Here is a 21,792-nt window from a genome sequence, read left to right as displayed (position 1 = left end):
CAGCACCAAATGAGAGAACTCCAGGTCCTCCTCAGCCAGGATATCAATTTTGTAGAATTTTACAAACGTATTTGCTCCTGACCAAGTAGCTGCTCGGCAAAGTTGTAAAGCCGAGACCCCTCGGGCAGCCGCCCAAGATGAGCCCACCTTCCTTGTGGAGTGGGCATTTACAGATTTTGGGCTGTGGCAGGCCTGCCACAGAATGTGCAAGCTGAATTGTACTACAAATCCAACGAGCAATAGTCTGCTTAGAAGCAGGAGCACCCAGCTTGTTGGGTGCACACAGGATAAACAGCGAGTCAGATTTCCTGACTCCAGCCGTCCTGGAAACATATTTTCAGGGCACTGACAACGTCTAGCAACTTGGAGGCCTCCAAGTCCCTAGTAGCCGCAGGCACCACCAATAGGTTGGTTCAGGTGAAACGCTGAAACCACCTTGGGGAGAAACTGAGGACGAGTCCTCAATTCCGCCCTGTCCGAATGGAAAATCAGATAAGGGCTTTTTCAGGATAAAGCCGCCAATTCTGACACGCGCCTGGCCCAGGCCAGGGCCAACAGCATGACCACTTTCCATGTGAGATATTTTAACTCCACAGATTTAAGTGGTTCAAACCAATGTGACTTTTGGAACCCAAAACTACATTGAGATCCCAAAGTGCCACTGGAGGCACAAAAGGAGGCTGTATATGCAGTACCCCTTTTACAAACGTCTGAACTTCAGGGACTGAAGCTAGTTCTTTTTGGAAGTTGACAGGGCCGAAATTTGAACCTTAATGGACCCCAATTTCAGGCCCATAGACACTCCTGTTTGCAGGAAATGTAGGAATCGACCCAGTTGAATTTCCTCCGTCGGGCCTTACTGGCCTCGCACCACGCAACATATTTTCGCCAATTGCGGTGATAATGTTTTTGCGGTTACATCCTTCCTGGCTTTGATCAGGATAGGGATGACTTCATCCGGAATGCCTTTTTTCCTTCAGGATCCGGCGTTCAACCGCCCTGCCGTCAAACGCAGCCGCGGTAAGTCTTGGAATAGACAGGGTCCTTGCTGGAGCAGGTCCCTTCTTAGAGGTAGAGGCCACGGATCCTCCGTGAGCATCTCTTGAAGTTCCGGTTACCAAGTCCTTCTTGGCCAATCCGGAGCCACGAATATAGTGCTTTCTCCTCTCCATCTTATCAATCTCAGTACCTTGGGTATGAGAGGCAGAGGAGGGAACACATACACTGACTGGTACACCCACGGTGTTACCAGAGCGTCTACAACTATTGCCTGAGGGTCTCTTGACCTGGCGCAATACCTGTCGAGTTTTTTAATCATGTGGAATACTTCTGGGTGAAGTCCCCACTCTCCCGGGTGGAGGTCGTGCTGAGGAAGTCTGCTTCCGAGTTGTCCACTCCCGGAATGAATACTGTTGACAGTGCTATCACATGATTTTCCGACCGGCGAAGAATCCCTGCAGCTTCTGCCATTGCCCTCCTGCTTCTTGTGCCACCCTGTCTGTTTACGTGGGTGACTGCCATGATGTTGTCCGACTGGATCAACACCGGCTGACCTTGAAGCAGAGGTCTTGCTAAGCTTAGAGCATTGTAAATGGCCCTTAGCTTCAGGATATTTTGTGAAGTGATGTATCCAGGCTTGACCCTAAGCCCTGGATATTCCTTCCCTGTGTGACTGCTCCCCAGCCTCGCAGGCTGGCATCCGTGGTCACCAGGACCCAGTCCTGAATGCCGAATCTGCGGCCCTCTAGAAGATGAGCACTCTGCAACCACCACATGATGGATACCCTTGTCCTTGGTGACAGGGTTATCCGCTGATGCATCTGAAAATGCGACCCGGACCATTTGTCCAGTAGGTTCCACTGGAAAATTCTTGCGTGGAATCTAACGAATGGGATTGCTTCGTAGGAAGCCACCATTTTTACCCAGAACCCTTGTGCATTGATGCACTGAGACTTGGTTCGGTTTTAGGAGGTTCCTGACTAGCTCGGATAACTCCCTGGCTTTCTCTTCCGGGAGAAACACCTTTTTTTCTGGACTGTGTCCAGGAACATCCCTAGGAAACAGAAGACAAGTCGTCGGAACCAGCTGCGATTTTGGAATATTGAGAATCCAATCGTGCTGCCGCAACACTACCTGAGATAGTGCTACACCGACTTCCAACTGTTCCCTGGATCTTACCCTTATCAGGGAATCGTCCAAGTAAGGGATAACTAAAATTCCCTTCCTTCGAAGGGATATCATTTCGGCCATTACCTTGGTAAAGACCCGGGGTGCCGTGGACCATCCCTACGGCAGCGTCTGAACTGATAGTGACAGTTCTGTACCATAACCTGAGGTACCCTTGGTGAGAAGGGTAAATTTTGACATGAAGGTAAGCATCCTTGATGTCCCGAGACATCATGTAGTCCCCTTCTTCCAGGTTCGCAATCACTGCTCTGAGTGACTCAATCTTGAATTTGAACCGCTGTATGTAAGTGTTCAAAGATTTTAGATTTAGAATCGGTCTCACCGAGCCGTCTGGCTTCGGTACCACAATAGTGTGGAATAATACCCCGTTCCCTGTTGCAGGAGGGGTACCTTGATTATCACCTGCTGGGAATACAGCTTGTGAATGGCTTCCAAAACTGCCTCCCTGTCAGAGGGAGACGTCGGTAAAGCCGACTTTTTGAAACGGCGAGGGGGAGACGTCTCGAATTTCAATATGTACCCTTGAGATATTACCTGAAGGATCCAGGGGTCTACTTGCGAGTGAGCCCACTGCGCACTGAAATTCATTGAGAACGGGCCCCCACCGTGCCTGAGCTTGTAAGGCCCTAGCGTCATACTGAGGGCTTTGCAGAGGCGGGAAAGGATTTATGTTCCTGGGAACTGGGTAATCTCTTCAGCCTTTTTCCTCTCCCTCTGTCACGAGCAGAAAAGAGGAACCTTTTGTCCGCTTGCCAACAAAGGACTGCGCCTGATAATACGGCGTCTTATTTTGAGAGGCGACCTGGGGTACAAACGTGGATTTCCCAGTTGTTGCCGTGGCCACCAGGTCTAAAAGACCGACCCCAAATGTCCCCTTTCAAAGGCAATACTTCCAAATGCCGTTTGGAATCCGCATCACCTGACCATTTTACTGGTAGAATTGGACAACGCACTTATACTTGATGCCAGTCGGCAAATATTCCGCTGTGCATCATGCATATATAGAAATGCATCTTTTGAATGCTCTATAGGCAATAATATACTATCCTTATGTAGGATATCAATATTTCCAGTCAGGGAATCCGACCATGCCAACCCAGCACTGCACCTCCAGGCTGAGGCGATTGCTGGTCGCAGTATAACACCAGTATGTGTGTGAATACATTTTTGGATACCCTCCTGCTTTCTATCAGCAGGATCCTTAAGGGCGGCCATCTCATGAGAGGGTAGAGCCCTTGTTCTTACAAGCGTGTGAGCGCCTTATCCCCCCTAGGGGGTGTTTCCCAACGCACCCTAATCTCTGGCGGGAAAGGGTATACAGCCAATACTTTTTAAGAAATGATCAATTGTTATCGGGGGGAAACCCACGCATCATCACACACCTCATTTTATTTCTCAGATTCAGGAAACTACAGGTAGTTTTTCCCTCACCGAACATAATACCCCTTTTTTGGTGGTACTCGTATTATCAGAAATGTATAAAACATTTTCCATTGTCTCAATCATGTAACGTGTGGCCCTACTGGAAATCACGGTTGTCTCTTTACCGTCGACACAGGAGTCAGTATCCGTGTCGGCGTCTGTATCTGCCATCTGAGGTAACGGGCGCTTTAGAGCCCCTGACGGCCTATGAGACGTCTGGACAGGCACAAGCTGAGTAGCCGGCTGTCTCATGTCAACCACTGTTTTTTTTTTTTATACAGAGCTGACACTGTCACGTAATTTTCAACAGTACATCCACTCAGGTGTCGACCCCCTAGGTGGTGACATCACTGTTACAGACACTCTGCTCCGTCTCCACATCATTTTTCTCCTCATACATGTCGACACAAACGTACCGACACACAGCACACACACAGGGAATGCTCTGATAGAGGACAGGACCCCACTAGCCCTTTGGGGAGACAGAGGGAGAGTATGCCAGCACACACCAGAGCGCTATATATATATATACAGGGATAACCTTATATAAGTGTTTTTCCCCTTATAGCTGCTGTATGTTTTAATACTGCGCCTAATTAGTGCCCCCCTCTCTTTTTTTAACCCTTTCTGTAGTGCAGGGAAGAGCCAGGGAGCTTCCCTCCAACTGAGCTGTGAGGGAAAATGGCGCCAGTGTGCTGAGGAGATAGGCTCCGCCCCCTTTTCGGCGGCCTTATCACCCGTTTTTTTGTATATTCTGGCAGGGGTTAAATGCATCCATATAGCCCAGGAGCTATATGTGATGCATTTTTTGCCATGTAAGGTATTTTTATCGTGTTTTATTGCGTCTCAGGGCGCCCCCCCCAGCGCCCTGCACCCTCAGTGACCGGAGTATGAAGTGTGCTGAGAGCAATGGCGCACAGCTGCAGTGCTGTGCGCTACCTTATTGAAGACAGGAACGTCTTCTGCCGCCGATTTTTCCGGACCTCTTCGCTCTTCTGGCTCTGTAAGGGGGCCGGCGGCGCGGCTCCGGGACCCATCCAGGCTGAACCTGTGATCGTCCCTCTGGAGCTAATGTCCAGTAGCCAAGAAGCCCAATCCACTCTGCACGCAGGTGAGTTCGCTTCTTCTCCCCTTAGTCCCTCGATGCAGTGAGCCTGTTGCCAGCAGGTCTCACTGAAAATATCAAACCTAAACTAAAACTTTCACTAAGAAGCTCAGGAGAGCCCCTAGTGTGCACCCTTCTCGTCGGGCACAGAAATCTAACTGAGGCTTGGAGGAGGGTCATAGGGGGAGGAGCCAGTGCACACCAGTTAGTCCTAAAGCTTTCTTTAGATGTGCCCAGTCCCCTGCGGAGCCGCTATTCCCCATGGTCCTTACGGAGTCCCCAGCATCCACTTAGGACGTTAGAGAAAATAAGGATGGAATAGCACCAATTACTGCATTTGGTTATTCCTCTAAATTGGTTAAGGCCAATATCCTATTAGGTGCGGTGAGATACTGCACAGTAATAATGGGCTCTCTGGCCCGATAATGCTATCGGGGTATCCAACTGCAGCCCATTTTTACCATAACTCAGCCATTATCAGCCGTGGGATCTGTGATAAAATCGCATACCCATGCGTTTGCGTCCGATAACGGGTCTTCTGGGGGTGCTTATTGGGATTCTGCTTTGTGTGCCTCAGCAGAATCCCTGATTAAGTGCTGGCTTACGGGGCTAATAGGATAGCCCCGGGGGAATCCTTTAGCTGCGGTATCTCACTGCAGATAATAGGATACCGCCCTAAAAGTCTGGTAGGTAGTTCTGGAAGTTTGGGTCCAACAAGCACCAAAGGAGTTTGTTGCCTTACTGTTTCATTAATAATGTCTTTCCTTTTACCTTCCAATATTCAAAAAGGAGACCGTGGACTGCTGCTTTAGAGACCGGAGGCATGTAGCAATCACATAAGCTGAGCAGCAGCCTGCCATGGTGGAATGGCAAGGTCTTCACAACATAGTAACCAACCAAAGATGGAGTGAAGGTGCATACACACGGAGCGATATAGCAGAGCGATTTTGACTATATAGTCAAAATCGCTCAGAAAGTAAGTGCATATCGCTCCGCATGTACACAGGCAGCGATAGTGATGCGCGTCCCCGCCAGGTCGCTATCGCTGGGAAAAATAGACTGTGCAGGCAAGTCAATTTAGACTATGTCGCTGTAAAAGTTAGTTAAAATCGCTCATATTTTGTTTGCACAAGCGATTTTTCCCAGCGATAGCGATCTCATTAAGCAAAGCCACTCCCCGCCGCCCATTTAGTTACCTCAGTCACAGTGCGCGGAGACAAGGGAAGAGCCAGCAGCACAGCAGCGTTCCGGAGCTCCAGACACTCCTAAATACTTTAAGTATGAACACGGCTCCAGTCTGTCCGGGAGGTGGGGAGAGGGGGAAGATGCTGCTCTGTAGTGTCAGCACCGGGGGGGTCCCTGAAGCCGGGCGGGCGGCGCACATTTTAGTGTCAGGTCCGTGGGGGAAAGATGGCCCGGGTGCGTCCCTGTAGCCGGGCGGGGGGCACACATTAGTGTCAGGTCCGTGGGGGAAAGATGGCTGCACAGTGGGAGATGGCGCCGGGTGCGTCCCTGTAGCCGGGCGGGCGGCGCACATCAGTATCAGGTCCGTGGCTGCACAGTGAGGGGGTGCCAGGCACATCTGCTGGGAGCCGCAGCGTGTGGGGGGAATATTTTAGACAGCATGTGCAGAGCTGTTGTTTAAAGTGTGTGTGTGTGTGTGTGGGGGGGGGGGGGGGGGGGGGGGAGAATTGGCTGGGTATGAAGTGCTGGCTGCCGTAATGTGTACAATGGGTGCGCTGTCTGCCGTAATGTGTACAATGGGTGCGCTGTCTGCTGTAATGTGTACAATGGGTGCGCTGTCTGCCGTAATGTGTACAATGGGTGCGCTGTCTGCCGTAATGCGTAAAATGGTTGCGCTGTTTGCCGTAATGTGTACAATGGGTGCGCTGTCTGCCGTAATGTGTACAATGGGTGCGCTGTCTGCCGTAATGCGTACAATGGGTGCGCTGTCTGCCGTAATGCGTACAATGGGTGCGCTGTCTGCCGTAATGCGTACAATGGGTGCGCTGTTTGCCGTAATGTGTAAAAAGGGGACGCTGTCTGCCGTAATGTGTAAAATGGGTGCGCTGTCTGCCGTAATGTGTAAAAAGGGGATGCTTTTTTTTTTTTTACAGGTACCCCTATTGGATTCTACTGGACAAGGGGACGTGATTGGCAGCGTGGGATGTAGGTAAGTATGTGTGAGTGTGTAAGTGTGTTTAAATAAAGTTTTACTTTCACGGTGTGTGCGTTGTGTTTTAATTTGGGTATTTCTTTTGTTGTGGAACTACAGGAACCAGCGGGTCCGTTATTTCCCCGCATGCTGGTACTTGTGGTTTTCCAAGTACCAGCATGCGGGGGAGGCTTGCTGGGACTTGTAGTTCCACAGCAAAAGACAATATTCTTTTTATGTCATTTTGAAAGGCTATCAGCCTCCCATCCACCGCCCACGGATGGGGGGGGGGGGGACAGCCTCGGGCTTCACCCCTGGCCCTTGGGTGGCTGGAGGGGGGGACCCCTTGATTTAAGGGGTCCTCACTCCTCCAGTGTACCCCGGCCAGGGGTGACTAGTTGGGGGGGTAATGGCACGGCCGCAGGGACCAATATAAAATGTCCCCCGGCTGTGGCATTATCTCCATGGCTAGTGGAGCCCGGAGCTGGTTTTAAAAATACGGGGGACCCCTATGTCTTTTGTCCCCCGTATTTTTTAAACCAGGACCGGACGCAGAGCCCGGTGCTGGTTGTCTAAATATGGGGGAACCCTACTAATTTTTTCCTCTGTATTTTAACAACCAGGACTGGCTCAAAGAGCCTGAGGCTGGTTATACATAGGAGGGGGGACCCCACGCAATTTTTTTTTAAAAACTTTTAGCTATTTAAATACCAGCCACCCTGTAAAATCGTCCTATATATGACACTCCCCCACTCATCCCCTTATTTAAATGAGATAGTCAAAATCTCCCATAGCCAAAATCTCCCATAGCCAAAATCTCTTGCACACTTAGTCAAAATCTCTAGTAAAGTTAGTCAAAATCTCCTACTGCCAGTTCAAGGGAAATCTCTCAGTCAAAATCTCTCATAGTCAAAATCTCTCCGTGTGTATGCACCTTTAGAGAAACACATTCCTTAAATATGGCAACTTGCTACAGGGGACTGCAAGATAGCACGGCGGACATTTTACTAAATTCTAAGCCTTCCTCTTACTTCATATATATTATTCAGCTCAGTAATGAGCAGTCTCTTCCGCACATCAATAACACAGTGTATTTACATGGTTTTTAACCTATTTTGTCACAGCAATGAGCGGTCCCTTAAGGTATCCAAAAACATATGGTGGCATTAGATTATTATGTAAAAGAGAAATTAGAGGCCCATTTATTAACATTATTTTTACTAAAATAATGTGAAAAAGGGTGTTTTCACACCATTTTCACATTATTTACTATCATCTGAATGTACTAAAGGGCATTTGGAGCAGTTTTCATGAAAACCTGCTCCAAACCCTTTAATTCACTTTTTTTTAGTAAGTCGCATCACATTCCCCATACTTATAATGGGAAATGCGATATGGCCAAATTTACTAAAAAAAAAAAAAAAAAGATTTTAAACCTACCGGTAAATCTTTTTCTCGTAGTCCGTAGAGGATGCTGGGACTCCGTAAGGACCATGGGGATAGACGGGCTCCGCAGGAGACATGGGCACTTTAAGAAAGACTTTGACTCTGGGTGTGCACTGGCTCCTCCCTCTATGCCCCTCCTCCAGACCTCAGTTAGAGAATCTGTGCCCAGAGGAGACGGACAGTACGAGGAAAGGATTTTTGTAATCCAAGGGCAAGATTCATACCAGCCACACCAATCACACAGTATAACTTGTGATATACTACCCAGTTAACAGTATGAAAAAACAATATAGCATCGGTCGAAAAACTATAACATAACCCTTATGTAAGCAATAACTATCTACAAGTCTTGCAGAAGTAGTCCGCACTTGGGACGGGCGCCCAGCATCCTCTACGGACTACGAGAAAAAGATTTACCGGTAGGTTTAAAATCTTATTTTCTCTAACGTCCTAGAGGATGCTGGGACTCCGTAAGGACCATGGGGATTATACCAAAGCTCCCAAACGGGCGGGAGAGTGCAGATGACTCTGCAGCACCGATTGAGCAAACATGAGGTCCTCCTCAGCCAGGGTATCAAACTTATAAAACTTTGCAAAGGTGTTTGACCCCGACCAAGTAGCAGCTCGGCACAGCTGTAGTGCCGAGACCCCTCGGGCAGCCGCCCAAGACGAGCCCACCTTCCTAGTGGAATGGGCCTTCACCGATTTTGGTAACGGCAATCCTGCCGTAGAATGCGCTTGCTGGATCGTGTTACAGATCCAGCGAGCAATAGTCTGCTTTGAAGCAGGGCCGCCAACCTTGTTGGCTGCATACAGGACAAACAGTGCTTCTGTTTTTCTGATCCTAGCTGTTCTGGCCACGTAAATTTTCAAAGCCCCGACCACATCAAGGGACTCGGAATCCTCCAAGTCACGAGTAGCCACAGGCACGACAGTAGGTTGGTTCATATGAAAGGATGAGACCACCTTAGGTAGAAATTGAGGACGGGTCCGCAACTCCGCTCTATCCATATGGAAAACCAGATAGGGGCTTTTATGTGATAAAGCCGCCAATTCCGAAACTCGCCTAGCCGAAGCCAAGGCTAACAACATGACCACCTTCCAAGTGAGATATTTCAACTCCACTGTTTTAAGTGGTTCAAACCAATGTGATTTAAGGAAACTTAACACAACGTTAAGGTTCCAAGGCGCCACCGGAGGTACAAAAGGAGGCTGAATAAGCAGTACTCCCTTCACAAAAGTCTGTACTTCAGGTGAAGAGGCCAATTCTCTTTGAAAGAAAATGGATAAGGCCGAAATCTGAACTTTTAGGCACAAATTCACTCCAGTTTGTAGGAAGTGAAGAAAACGGCCTAGATGGAATTCTTCCGTAGGAGCATTCCTGGCCTCACACCAAGAAACATATTTTCTCCATATTCGGTGATAATGTTTAGACATCACGTCCTTCCTAGCCTTTATTAGCTTAGGAATGACCTCATCCGGAATACCCTTTTCCGCTAGGATCCGGCGTTCAACCTCCATGCCGTCAAACGCAGCAAGTCTTGGAACAGACAGGGACCTTGTTGTAACAGGTCCTGCCTTAGAGGAAGAGGCCACGGAGCTTCTGTGAGCATTTCTTGCAGATCCGGATACCACGTCCTTCGTGGCCAATCCGGAACAATGAGAATTGTTCTCACTCCTCTTTTCCTTATTATCCTCAACACCTTGGGTATGAGAGGAAGAGGTGGAAACATATATACCGACTGGAACACCCACGGTGTCACTAGGGCGTCCACAGCTACCGCCTGAGGGTCTCTTGTCCTGGCGCAATACCTTTGCAGCTTTTTGTTGAGACGGGATGCCATCATGTCTATTTGGGGCAGTCCCCACGGACTTGCAATCTCCGCGAAGACTTCCTGATGAAGTCCCCACTCTCCCGGATGCAGATCGTGTCTGCTGAGGAAGTCTGCTTCCCAGTTGTCCACTCCCGGAATGAACACTGCTGACAGAGCGCTTACATGATTCTCCACCCAGCGAAGAATTCTGGTGGCTTCCGCCATCGCCACTCTGCTCCTTGTGCCGCCTTGGCGGTTTACATGAGCTACTGCGGTGATGTTGTCTGACTGGATCAGAACTGGTTGATTTCGAAGTAAGATCTCCGCTTGACGTAGGGCGTTGTATATGGCCCTTAGTTCCAGGATGTTGATGTGAAGACAAGTCTCTTGACTAGACCAAAGGCCATGGAAATTTCTTCCCTGTGTGATTGCTCCCCAACCTCGGAGGCTCGCGTCCGTGGTCACCAGGATCCAGTCCTGAATGCCGAACCTGCGGCCCTCTAGAAGGTGAGCACTTTTCAGCCACCACAGGAGAGATACTCTGACCGGGGGGACAGGGTGATCCGCTGATGCAGTTGCAGATGTGACCCGGACCATTTGTCCAATAGGTCCCATTGGAAGATCCTTGCATGGAATCTGCCATATGGAATGGCTTCGTATATGTTGCCACCATCTTTCCCAGAACTTGAGTGCAATGATGTATTGACACTTGTTTTGGTTTCAACAAGTTCATGACTAGAGTCATGAGTTCCTGCGCTTTTTCCGTCGGAAGAAAAACCCTCTTCTGGTCTGTGTCCAGAATCATGCCCAAGAAGGGCAGACGAGTTGTAGGATTCAGCTACGACTTTGGAATATTGAGAATCCAGCCGTGTCGCTGTAACACATTCAGTGAAAGTGATACACTGTTCAGCAACTACTCCCGTGATCTCGCTTTTATGAGGAGATCGTCCAAGTACGGGATAATTGTGACACCCTGTTTGCGCAGGAGCACCATTATTTCCGCCATTACCTTGGTGAAAATTCTCGGGGATGTGGAAAGCCCAAACGGCAATGTCTGAAATTGGTAATGACAATCCTGTACCGCAAATCTCAGGTACGCCTGATGAGGAGGATATATGGGAACATGCAGGTATGCATCCTTTATGTCCAGAGATACCATAAAATCTCCCCCTTCTAGGCTGGCGATGACCGCTCTGAGCGATTCCATCTTGAACTTGAACCGTTTTAAGTAAAGGTTCAGGGATTTTAAATTCAAAATGGGTCTGACCGAGCCGTCCGGTTTCGGGACCACAAACAGAGTTGAGTAGTACCCCTGCCCTCTTTGAAGCAGGGGAACCTCTACCATCACTTGTTGAAGACACAATTTTTGAATCGCATGTAACACTATCTCCCTTTCCAGGGTTTTTTTCGGTAGGGCCGATTTGAAAAACCGGCGAGGAGGCACCTCTTCGAATTCCAGCTTGTAACCCTGGGAAACAATTTCTATTGCCCAGGGATCCACCTGTGAGTGGACCCAGATGTGGCTGAACAGTCGAAGACGTGCCCCCACTGGAGCGGACTCCCTCAGGGGAGCCCCAGCGTCATGCGGTGGATTTTGCAGAGGCCGAGGAGGACTTCTGTTCCTGGGAACTAGCTGTGTTGTGCAGCTTTTTCCCTCTGCCCTTACCTCTGGCAAGAAAGGACGATCCACGTACTCTCTTGCTTTTATTGGAACGAAAGAACTGCATCTGATAATGAGGCGCTTTCTTAGATTGTGAGGGAATATATGGCAAAAAATTTGATTTACCTGCCGTAGCCGTGGAGACGAGGTCCGAGAGGCCCTCTCCAAACAATTCCTCACCCTTGTAAGGCAACAACTCCATATGTCTCTTGGAGTCGGCATCACCTGTCCACTGTAGGGTCCATAAGACACGCCTAGCAGAAAAAGACATAGCGTTTATCCTGGAACCCAGTAAACTAATGTCTCTTTGAGCATCCCTCATATATAAGGCAGCATCTTTTATATGCCCTAGGGTCATTAAAATGGTATCCTTATCCAGGGTCTCAATTTCCGCTGATAAGGAATCTGTCCATGCTGCTACAGCACTACAAACCCAGGCCGACGCAATAGCCAGTCTGAGTAACGTACCAGAATGTGTGTAAATGGACTTCAAGGTAACCTCCTGCTTGCGGTCAGCAGGATCCTTGAGGGTAGCCGTATCTTGGGACGGAAGCGCTATCTTTTTTGATAAGCGCGTCAAAGCTTTGTCTACCCTAGGGGAGGATTCCCACCGTATCCTGTCTTGCGTCGGGAAAGGATACGCTATCAGAATCCTTTTGGGAATCTGCAGTTTTTTGTCTGGAGTTTCCCACGCTTTTTTGCATAATTCGTTCAGCTCATGTGAGGAGGGAAAGGAGACCTCAGGTTTCTTTTCCTTATACATGTGTACCCTCTTGTCAGGGACAGGGGGTTCCTCAGTGATATGCAAAACATATTTTATTGCGATAATCATATATCGAATACATTTAGCCACCTTGGGCTGTAATTTTGCATCATCGTAGTCGACACTGGAGTCTAAATCCGTGTCGGTATCTGTGTCAACTATTTGGGATAGTGGGCGCTTCTGAGACCCCGAAGGTCCAGGCGACATTGGGACAGGCATGGGTTGACTCCCTGACTGTACCCCAGCTTCAGCTTTGTCTAGTCTTTTGTGCAATAAATTAACATTAGCACTTAAAACATTCCACATATCCATCCAGTCAGGTGTCGGCACTGCCGACGGAGACCTAACATTCATACACTCCCCCTCCTCCTTAGGTGAGCCTTCAACCTCAGACATGTTGACACACACATACTGACACACCACACACACAGGGAAGCTCTTCTGAAGACAGGTTCCCCACCAGGCCCTTTGGAGAAACAGAGAGAGAGTATGCCAGCACACACCCCAGCGCTGTATGACCCAGGAAAAAACATAGTATGTTTACCCAGTAGCGCTGTTGTTGTATATATATGTGCCAATTATGTGCCCCCCCCTCTACTTTAAAAACCCTTCTTTCACTGTGTGTCAAGCAGGGGAGGGTCCGGGGAGCTTCATCTCAGCGGTGCTGTGGAGAAAACATGGTGCTGGTGAGTGCTGAGGGAGAAGCCCCGCCTTCTCGGCGGCGGGCTTCTGTCCCGCTCAAATTTCCCAATAACATGGCGGGGGCTCTTTATATACATGTACAGTGCCCAGCTGTACATGTATATATGTGTATTTGCCATAAGAGAGGTTTATATTGCTACCCAGGGCGCCCCCCCTGCGCCCTGCACCCTTACAGTGACCGAGGTGTGTGAGGTGAAGGGGAGCAATGGCGCACAGCTGCCGTGCTGTGCGTTACCCTCAGTGAAGATCAAGGTGTATTCTGCCGCCTCAGATGGTCTTTTCCTCACATACTCACCCGGCTTCATTCTTCCGGCTCTGCGAGGAGGACGGCGGCGCGGCTCTGGGATGGACGGCGAGGGTGAGACCTGCGTACCGATCCCTCTGGAGCTAATGGTGTCCAGTAGCCTAAGAAACAGAGCTCCGAAACTCAGAGAAGTGGGTCTGTTTCTCTCTCCTCAGTCCCTCGGTGCAGGGAGTCTGTTGCCAGCAGGCTCTCTGAAAATAAAAAAACCTAACAAAAATGCTTTCTTACAGGAAACTCAGGAGAGCTCCTGAAATGCACCCAGTCTCCACTGGGCACAGTATCAAACCGAGGTCTGGAGGAGGGGCATAGAGGGAGGAGCCAGTGCACACCCAGAGTCAAAGTCTTTCTAAAAGTGCCCATGTCTCCTGCGGAGTCCGTCTAACCCCATGGTCCTTACGGAGTCCCAGCATCCTCTAGGACGTTAGAGGAAGAAAAAAAAAATGTATAAAAGCACAGCAGTGTGCCCTGTGATAATTTCGCCAGCTTAGGCTAGCAAGATCAAAGGCAGCACTGCCCCTAGCAGAGAAAGCTGAGCGGGACCAGGCTACAGTGATCAGCTCTGTGTGTCCGATGGACACACAAGCTGATTACAGTGTTTAAAAAAGAAAAGAAAAATAGAACAAAAATAAATATATCATATTCACCTGTCCAGGGAGCCGGTGTCCGCTGCCAGGTGCCGGGTCCCCCATGTGCTGTTCTGTGACCCCTGTTGCAGTAAAGTGACTCTGCAAGCGGCAACGCACTTTACAGCACCAGGGGCCTCGGCAGCCCAGCAGTAGCAGCGCGGACCGGCTACCTGGACTGGTAAGTGTATTGACCTGCTGGGGATGGGGGTCCGTGGCTTGTAAGGGTAGTCATGACGGAAGGGGGGGGGGGGGGCTATGGGAGGGGTTGGGGGTCGACTAGACGGCGGCGGTAGCAGCGATGTTGGCGCATGCACAGCAGGACATTGTGGTATTTTTTACGAAAAATACCTCGATAATTCTGCGGAGTGTCACTGCAGGGACATAGCTTGTCCCTGCATGCGATAATTGATACATCCCTGCGATGTAATCAATTATTGCAGTGCGAGTTTGGATGCGGATGGTGATAAATAGGCCACTTAGTCTTTGGTGGAAAAACAAATAAACCCCCCAAAAAACAAACATAGTACTATGTGTAAAAAGGTGCAAGGCATTTAAACTAGGAATGGTTATCAGTGTCACCCATAATAACTGCATCAGTCACACATCGTGATATCATGTTGAATTCCAAAGCTAGGACACATCTTGCAGAAGGAGATAATGGAATGCTGGCTTACATTGAACTTTCACTTTAGCTCTCACTGTTAAGGGGTACATTTACTAAAGCTTCTTAACAGAGAATTTGTGATGTTGCCCATAGCAACTAATCAAATGCTGTCTATCATTCCTCTATTGCCTTTTAGAAATTTATAGAATCTGATTGGTTGCTATGGGCAACATCACCAATTCTGTTTTAGAAGCTTTAGTAAATGTAACCTTTAAGTCTTTCTGATTAGTATATTAAATTTATACACAAACTAGTATAAAGGATCTGCATATGCCGAGTCACCTCATATACAGAGTCAGCTCGGTCTCCGCCCCACCTGCCAATCCTACCTTCCCAAGCTCTTTTCTGACTCTTCCCCCTCCCATACCACAGACGCTGTCCTCTTGTCAAGTCTGTCCCGTTTCACTCGCAGTTTGAGACACTGGGGCACGTACCCAGGCTTCTAATTGACACAATTATTTTGTACATGAGATTATGCCGCTTGCATAGGTTTTTAACTTCAGCAGCAGTCTAGTACTTGGTAGAACTACGTTTTGCTGCAATACCAGCTTTAAGTCTGTTGGGGAAGGTTTCTACCAGGTTTGTACACTGGGAGTGATTTTCCCCCATTCTTCTTTAATTAATGACTTGCTGGCAGTCATTAATTAGGTTCAATAGCAGTAGGGCTGGTTACACACTATGCTGACGGATCTGATGACCGGCACATATGCCGCATATGCCGACATAGCAGCCAATTTGGAAAGCATACATACTCACCAATCGTACGTTTGATATGTCACTGCAGGCATTTGAATCTGCCTGCCCAGCTGTGATGTCAGTCCCTGCTGCCAGTGTACAGGTGGTCGGCACACCGCACATAAGCTTGACTGGATCCTGGCAGTCAACATACCGATGCTGGGATCCCGGCCGCCAGAATGGCAGCAGTGGGCCGAGCACAGTGAAGCCCCTTGCGGGCTCGCTGCGCTGGCCACAGGTTCTATTCCCACCCTATGGGTGTCGCGGACATCTACGAGTGGGAATAACCCTGGGCCCCCTGCCGGCATTCTGGCGGGCGAGATCCCGACCAACGGGATGGTGACTACATCCCTCACATACACACAGCCAGACATGCCGATACATGTTGAGTATCCCTTATCCAAAATGCTTGGGACCAGAGGAATTTTGGATATCGGATTTTTCCGTATTTTGGAATAATTGCATACCATAATGAGATATTATGGTGATGGGACCTAAATCTAAGCACAGAATGCATTTATGTTTCATATACACCTTATACACACAGCCAGAAGGTAATTTTAGCCAATACTTTTTATAACTTTGTGCATTAAACAAAGTGTGTGTACATTCACACAATTCATTTATGTTTCATATACACCTTATGCACACAGCCTGAAGGTCATTTAATACAATATTTTTAATAACTGAGTATTAAACAAAGTTTGTGTACATTGAGCCATCAAAAAACAAAGGTTTCACTATCTCAGTCTCACTCAAAAAAGTCCGTATTTCGGAATATTCCGTATTTCGGAATATTTGGATATGGGATACTCAACCTGTATATATCAGCATCGGCTGTGCTGCAGGGCCGGCGTGATGTGTTTATAAATGATGTGTACACATCCGCCGACTAATTACCAATATATTGTTCGTCGCTCAACAAACGTACCCAGCCTAAGCGTGAGTGTTTGATATGTAAATACAAGCAAGTGCATGTTTCAAAAGAAAATAAACTAATTTTTCAGCAAGTGACCAGGTTTTCCTGGTTTCCCCTTACTGGAGGTGCAGTAGAGGACATAGGGAGAGTGTTTGGGGAGATAAACTAATGATGGGGGGAAGGGCAAATAAGTCCGTAATGACGTATTCAGTTCTGATGGTCATTCATAACACAAGGATGCCCCAAGGAAGCAAGACCATGCACAATGATGCAATCCCACACAAACACGCACAGCAAGTTCTATAGGTGTGCTGTGGCTTTTAAGAGTTCCTATTCATAAAAAGCCTCCAATATTTTAAAAGTGGGAGGTGATGCCTGGTATCCGTTCAGATGGTCAACAATGTTAAGATCGACACTCATTAGGTCGAACACTATTGGTCGACATTGACATGGTCAACATGGACAAATGGTCGACACATGAAAAGGTCGACATAAGTTTTTAAATTTTTTTTCTTTTTTTGAACTTTTTCATACTTTACGATCCACGTGGACTACGATTGGGAACAGTAACCTGTGTCAAGCGCAGCGGTAGCGGAGTGAGGCACCTTGCCCGAAGCATGGCGAGCGAAGCGAGCCATGCGAGAGGACGTGGTGCACTAATTGGGGATCCCCATAACTTTACGCAGAAAACGACACAAAAAACCCCCATGTCGACCTTTTCACGTGTCGACCATTTGTCCATGTCGACCAATAGTGGTCGACCTAATGAGTGTCGACCTTAACATTGTCGACCATTCATACCACAACCATGATGCCTACATATAGAAAGTAAAGAAATATGTTATACGTAATGTGGCCTACATTTTTTGTGTGTTAACCAATATACAGTAGATGAAAGGTGGAGAAATAATGTCTGCTACTAGGGAAGCCTATTTGCTTATCTAAATTGCCAAGTGCCAGACAAATCCAGAAATACAGCAGCATTCAAACAGCAACTTTTGAAGTCTCAAAAGTAGATCGTAGGTGAACACCAAGGAAAGTTCCATCTCATCTACGACATAAAAATATTTTGTTCTCATGTAAGTGTTCACAAAATACAGCATTATGACAGATGCTGTAAGTGGTTGTTGTGTCAAAAAGACTATGGGGTATATGCAATTGCGGTCGAATTCCCGAAATTGTCGAATTTCGGGAATTTTTCGGCAAAAAAAAAAAAAAAATCGCCAATGCAATTCAGTGCTTTCCGTCAAAAAAACGGACTTTCAAAATTCGACTTTTTGAAATTCGACTTTTGTCAAATTCGACTTTTCTGCAATGATACAAGTGCTGCAATTCGACCAAAGTGTATTCAATTCAAGTTTGGAAATTCGACAACAGTGCTTTTAGACAGTAAATTCTTCATTTTCAATCCGCCACACTTTGGAGGGTGAAACCAATAAAAAAAAATTAAAACATGTTTTTTTTTCTTGGTAATATCAGATCTATTTATATTAGAAGGGGTTAGGTACTAGGTTTGTCTTTTTTGGAGGCACAAGTATTATTTATATATTTTTAAAAATAATATATATATTTGTTTTTTTATAGATGGAATGGTAAAATCCCGGAAAAAAAATGGCGTGGGGTCCCCCCTCCAAAGCATAACCAGCCTCGGGCTCTTCGAGCTGGTCCTGGTTCTAAAAATGCGGGGGGGAAAATTGACAGGGGATCCCCCGTATTTTTAAAACTAGCACCGGGCTCTGCGCCTGGTGCAAAAAATACGGGGGACAAAAAGAGTAGGGGTCCCCCGTATTTTTCACACCAGCATCGGGCTCCACCAGCTGGACAGATAATGCCACAGCCGGGGGTCACTTTTATACAGTGCCCTGCGGCCGTGGCATTAAATATCCAACTAGTCACCCCTGGCCGGGGTACCCTGGGGGAGTGGGGACCCCTTCAATCAAGGGGTCCCCCCCCAGCCACCCAAGAGCCAGGGGTGAAGCCAGAGGCTGTACCCCCCATCCAAGGGCTGCGGATGGGAGGCTGATAGCCTTGGTAAAATTAGAGAATATTGTTTTTTCCAGAAGAACTACAAGTCCCAGCAAGCCTCCCCCGCAAGCTGGTACTTGGAGAACCACAAGTACCAGCATGCGGGAGAAAAACGGGCCCGCTGGTACCTGTAGTTCTACTAAAAAAAAAAATACCCAAATAAAAACAGGAGACAGACACCGTGAAAGTAAAACTTTATTTCATACGTCGACACACACATACTTACCTATGTTCACACGCCGACATCGGTCCTCTTCTCCAAGTAGAATCCAGGGGTACCTGAAAAGAAAAGATAAATATACTCACCTCAACCATGGTCCAGTTGAGGTGAGTATAAATCCACGTACTTGTTAAAAAAACAAACCGGACACCCGTACCACACGGACTGAAAGGGGTCCCATGTTGACACATGGGACCCCTTTCCCCGAATGCAGAGAGACCTCTCCGTGACAGCTGTCACAGAAAGGTCTCTTAAGCCAATCAGGAAGCGCTACTTCGTGGCGCTCACCTGATTGGCTGTGCGCTGTCTGAACTCAGACAGCGCATCGCACAGCGCCCTCCATTATATTTAATGGTGGGAACTTTGCGGCTAGCGGTGGGGTCACCCGCCGGTCAGCGGCTGACCGCGGGTAACCCCCCGCAGACGGCAAAGTTCCCACCATTGCAAGTAATGGAGCGAGCTGTGCGATGCGCTGTCACAGCACAGACAGCGCACAGCCAATCAGGTGAGCGCCACGTAGTAGCGCTTCCTGATTGGCTGAAGGGACCTCAGTGACAGGAGTCACGTGGGGTCCCGGCTCATTCGGGGAAAGGGGTCTCATGTGTCAATATGGGACCCCTTTCAGTCCGCTGGCACGGGTCTTTGCGTTGTTTTTTTTTGCCAAGTACCTGGATTATACTCTGGACGTGGATGTATCTCTGGACGCTGGAAGGTGAGTATAATTTTTTCACAGGTACCCTCGGATCGTCGGAGACTGTGGCAGTCGGCATGTCAACATAGGTAAGTATGTGTGTGTCGGCAGTATGTAATAAAGTTGTACTTGTCACGGTGTGTGTGTCCTGTTTTTATTTGGGTATTTTTTTTCCAGTAGTACTACAGGTACCAGCGGGCCCGTTTTTCTCCCGCATGCTGGTACTTGTGGTTCTCCAAGTACCAGCTTGCGGGGAGGCTTGCTGGGACTTGTAGTACTGCTGGAAAAACAATATTCAGACATTTTTCTCAAGGCTATCAGCCTCCCATCCGCAGCCTTTGGATGGGGGGGGGACAGCCTCGGGCTTCACCCCTGGCCCTTGGGTGGCTGGGGGGGGACCCCTTGATTGAAGGGGTCCCCACTCCCCCAGGGTACCCCGGCCAGGGGTGACTAGTTGGATATTTAATGCCACGGCCGCAGGGCACTGTATAAAAAGTGACCCCCGGCTGTGGCATTATCTGTCCAGCTAGTGGAGCCCGATGCTGGTGTGAAAAATACGGGGGACCCCTACTCTTTTTGTCCCCCGTATTTTTTGCACCAGCATCAGGCGCAGAGCCCGGTGCTGGTTTTAAAAATACGGGGGATCCCCTGGCCAATTTTTCCCGCATTTTTAGAACCAGGACCAGCTCGAAGAGCCCGAGGCTGGTTATGCTTTGGAGGGGGGACCCCACGCCATTTTTTTTCGTGTTTTTCCTGTTTTTTTAAATCGCGGCAAAATCCGGCAAATCGGACGTTTTTCGCCCGCGGGACTGTCGAATCCGTTTTTCATTGAATATGGTGAATTCCGGCAGCCACCTGCCGGAATTCACCTGTCGAATTGTGTCGAATTAAAAAACGGCGATAATTTGCCGCGATTCGCCGTGAATTGCATATACCCTATAAATCAAACAAATTACACAATAAACACAATGACAGCTTACAGCACAGCAGGTATTAACAGCTTCCACAGTAGGTCCAAAGTATGCGGCCGCATTTGCTTACTGAGCAATATTAAAATAAAAACTACTGAAAAAAAACACTTAGCAAGGAATTTGACCAATTTTGAAAAAGAACATTTACCAGGCAAAGAGATTATGACAAGTATGCTAGTATTCCAGTCACGTTTATATTGTTAGCATCAGAAAATACCTGTTTTACACTCTGCCAACTTAGCTTCCGGCTGAGTCATATAAGTAATCAGATTGAGCTGTTGCCAAGGGCCAGTGGCAGTAATCTTCCAGAGTCACTAGGTTCCCTCATCTCCCCAGTGGCAATGCCCTCACATGTGCAGTGTCCATAGATAAAAGACATAGGCAAAGATCCATACTCCCCCCACAGAAAGCAACAGTGCTGGTCCGATCATCAGTCCCTATGCAGAGATTATCAATAGCACTCAGAGGGTGCACTTAAATGTAACTTTACGACTGAGCCATCCAGTACGGATTGTCGTTTGCATGGCATTCTGGGGCGCAAATTTGGCAGTGATATCAGCGGTCAAAGACAGCTACATTACTTCCGAGGTGCTGGAGGAGATCCATTCTGCCCATGTGCAGAACTTCTCTATTAAAACACCAAGGGACAGATGAGGAGCCAAGGTTGTATGGTACAGTTTCCCAAACTCCCCCATTACAGTCCAGGTTTAAGGATATCCATGCTTGAGCTTGGTATTTAATTAGTACCTCAGTGAGCTTAATTTAACCATTTGAACACAAGCATAGGTAGCCTTAAAAGCTGGACTGTAAAGTCGGAGGTTGGTCACCCTGTCAGTGAAAAGCCCAGCTGGCTGCGGTTGCATCTCATGTCACCACAGCATGTAAGTAGATAAAGCACTGATGTAAACCTGTGAGATCAACATACATGATGGTGGATTGCATAGTTTGGAAGTTACCAAATAATTATTAACAATATCAGCATTAACTCAGAAAGATGCAAAAATAGGATTTTAATTACCTACCGGTAAATCCTTTTCTCATAGTCCGTAGAGGATGCTGGGGTCCACATTAGTGCCATGGGGTATAGACGGGTCCACTAGGAGCCATTGGCACTTTAAGAGTTTGAGAGTGTGGGCTGGCTCCTCCCTCTATGCCCCTCCTACCAGAAACTGAGCCCGAGGAGACTGACAACTTCGAGAGAAGGATTTTACACAGATAGTGGAGAGATTCACACCAGCTCACACATACAAGGCAAACCAAGCTAATTGGCTTGAAACATCAGCAACGGCTGAACAATATTACTTACCAAGTAACAAAACAGTACTTACCAAGAACTAAGCAGTACTGAACCGAGTAACCACTGCAGGATCACGAAGCGCTGGG

At 48.0% G+C, this 21,792-nt stretch overlaps 1 protein-coding gene across 2 annotated transcripts in view; it reads right to left on the bottom strand.

The window, feature by feature from the left end:
* The window catches only part of ABCB7 (ATP binding cassette subfamily B member 7), a 432,229-nt gene that overhangs the window by 322,417 nt on the left and 88,020 nt on the right, over positions 1–21,792 (bottom strand). The gene's annotated exons all lie outside the window — the stretch shown is intronic.

The sequence above is a fragment of the Pseudophryne corroboree genome, chromosome 8 (genome assembly GCF_028390025.1).
Source record: "Pseudophryne corroboree isolate aPseCor3 chromosome 8, aPseCor3.hap2, whole genome shotgun sequence".
Taxonomy (NCBI): domain Eukaryota; kingdom Metazoa; phylum Chordata; class Amphibia; order Anura; family Myobatrachidae; genus Pseudophryne; species Pseudophryne corroboree.
This window is presented reverse-complemented; position numbering and strand designations above follow the sequence as displayed.